General features: G+C 32.5%; 1 protein-coding gene across 1 annotated transcript in view; it reads left to right on the top strand.

Moving 5' to 3' along the window:
* LOC117169936 (cell surface glycoprotein MUC18-like) overlaps nucleotides 1-3,202 on the top strand; it is a 397,122-nt gene that overhangs the window by 65,978 nt on the left and 327,942 nt on the right. The window lies entirely within an intron of this gene.

The raw sequence follows: 3,202 nt of genomic DNA on the forward strand, positions 1-3,202 counted from the left end.
ACGCCAATTAGCACAAATGGTAAGTTCCGACAGTGCCTACAAGTGTGCCTACTGGCCGCTAGATGGCAATACCGGTTTCATATGTATACACCTGGTAAATTGGGCTATACATTTATATGGCGGTGGGAATTATTTTGTATGCCTTTAAAACGTATTTTTTAGATTTACGTAGTTCAAGTTAATGATTTTTTGTTTAAAAAAATATATAAGAAATTTCTTCGAAATATCAGAGGTTGCAGTGTGCATATAGTGGACAATTTCTGATCAAATTAAATGTCCGAAATTGGTATAAAAGTCTTGCATAGCATTTTGATTTAATTTCGGGATCAAATTGTTCAACTGGTATTTGTTAGGAGTCTTCTTGTACTGATTCGAAAACTGTTTTTGTTTCAAAATTACGTCTTCATGTTCCATTCAGCTTTTGAACCAAAAGTAATACATAAGATCTTTGCTGTTCATATTAAATGGGAGGATTGTTTCCAAAAAATTGTAGTCTAGTTTCCAATAAATTTTCGGGAAATGTATATCACATGTCTATCATATAACATATAGCATATATTTAGGTACAACCCTATAAAATTTCAGATATTTATTGAATGTCATCCGGGGACTTTTGAATTTGCTTAAGCGTATTTTCTAGAGTGTATATCCTATAGACGCTTTCCCTGCAGCGTCAATATCTCGAAACTTCAAACCTTGGCATCATATTTCTCCTTTCTAAAACCGAGATGCAAACACGAAACGAGAATAATATTTTCTCAGTCGGATTACCAATGTACGTATAATGCAAATTTGGATCTTATGTTTCTTAGTACAATTTTAATCTCAGAATATGTTTTTCGAATATAAGAAAAAATAATTCATTACTGCATTTATAGTAATATAATCCTATTTTTACCGACAACCTCAATCCATAAACTATGTTACAAATTTGTAGGGGTGAGTGGGGGGGGGGGGGTTCGTTCCAAAAACTACGGTTTGTATGTAACAGTGGAAGGAGGACTTTAGAAGTTTAAAAATCACTTTAATTTTTCAGACTTCAAACTCTTTCCTCTAGTCCCCACTTTTCGCCATTCTTAAGAAATTCCTCTTTTCTCCCCTGTTTTTATCACACTTCCCCTTTTTCTCTTACCCACTTACCTATTATATTTTTGTTTCGAAATTCATCTCGTTTAGCCAAAAATTCAACTACTTGGTTAAATTTTGTATTGCTCTGTTAAACATTCATTTTTTGGTTCAAGATTCATCTCTTTGGTTAAGAATTCATGTATTCTGTTGAAAATTCGTTTTTTTGGTTAAAAATTAATCTTTCGGGACAAAAAATCCTCACTCTGGTTAAAAATTCAAGTATTTGGTTAAAAGTTGAAATCTTTTGTTCAAAATCTACTTTTTTTCTTAAACATTCATAATTTTAGTCCAAAATTCATCGTTTTTGTAGAAAATTGAATAATATTTTTTAAATTTCATTTTGTTTTGTTAAGAATTAATTTTTTTAACTGTAAATAATTGCTATTATTTATTGAAAATTGATATTTTCTAGTGAAAAATTTAACTATTTGGTGAAAATTCATGTATTTTGTTGTAATTTTTTCTTTTTTAGTAGAATATTAATCGTCTTGGTAAAAAATGTCATCTTTTTTGTTTGAAAATAAAATTGTTTGGTTAACAGTTAATTAGTTTTTGTTGAGGATTCACTTGGTTAGAATTCAACTATTTATTTTTCTTTGAGAATTTATCTTTTTTGGCTGAAAAATCGAGAACTTGGTTTAAAGTTAAACAAATTAGTAAAATGTATACATTTTGTTAAAAATGCGAAATTTTGTCTCGACACGTTGTGTCTTCACAAGGCCCCATGTCGCTGATTTATTTTCGAGTCTTCTAAAAATAGACTAGTGACCTCCAAGGTGGGTTCCGGACTACCGAAGCCCCGGTAGAAGTACATAGACAAATTTCCATTATTACTGACTCAGAGATCGAACTCCAGTCCTCTTGTACGGAAGTCTGACGCTTCGTATTGAGTTCAATACGGTACGTAACATTGATTTTATTTAAAAAATATATTCCACTATTATTTTCCTATTTTTTTGAGGAATACCCCTGGAAATTGGAACCGCTATTTATTGCCAATCCCTAAAGAAAATACATTCGAGGTCATATTTAGAAAAGGTATTCTAGAAAAAAAACTTTTGAATAGAGCAAATGATACCGAAACTTCTATGGATCAACTTTTGATTTTCAGAAAGTGGCAACTTTAAATCGCAAATCGTCCATCGCCGAACAGCTATAACATATGAAATTGCTTTAACTTTAAAATTTTCCATCCGTAGCTTGCGATTTCTGCTCATACGTTGCTTCTTATACAGTATCAATATCGAGAAATCACAGAATTCGATACCGTCCGTCGGTGCTTTTTTGAGGAAGGAGGCAAACATATGAAAGCATGTTTTTCCAATTTGATGTTTAGTATATATACTTCACTATAGGGAGTATATTCGATCTATTCGTACGTGACGTTTTCTCTTATCCAGGAAAGAACTCGAGACCTATTTCACCCCTGCGGAACCTGCTTCAATACTTACTGAAGTGTCAGATATTAAAGCTGGCGCAACACAAGGGAAATAAAAATCTCACAATTGCGTTGAGTCTATGTTTCGCTTAAGTCATGTAAATCACTCTAGCACTTCTACGCATTCAACGTTTGACGCGAGGGTGGGTTCGCATCCTAAATTGGGGGGAGCGCTTTCACAATTAAATACGGTGTGCATATTTATGTGCATGCACGGTGAAGCCATACAGAATAAAAAAAGAATAGTTAAGAAGAGAATCGACAATGTGCAGGGCAAATCAGTACAAGGTGGATAGAAAAACTTTTCAAGTCCTAATATTGATAACACAGGCCCACAAAAAAAAACAAAAGTGTCTGTGCAATTGACCAGACCTATATATTCTTATGTATTTTTCGACGCTGAATCCGAATTTGCAATAAAAAAGTAGGGTCCAGCTACTTTTTTATGGGGTTTTGCTCGAAAACCCTCATTTTTTACGGTTTTTTCATGGTTTTTTTTAAATAAAAAAAAATAATAAAGAAAAATTTTATTTCTTTGACTTCAGAATCGAATTCTACGGGAAAATATACATCGAAAACCATGTTTTGATTTTTTTTTTACAAAAATTTCAACCCACCATACGGCGATGAAAAGGC

The sequence above is a fragment of the Belonocnema kinseyi genome, chromosome 3 (assembly GCF_010883055.1).
Source record: "Belonocnema kinseyi isolate 2016_QV_RU_SX_M_011 chromosome 3, B_treatae_v1, whole genome shotgun sequence".
Classification (NCBI taxonomy): domain Eukaryota; kingdom Metazoa; phylum Arthropoda; class Insecta; order Hymenoptera; family Cynipidae; genus Belonocnema; species Belonocnema kinseyi.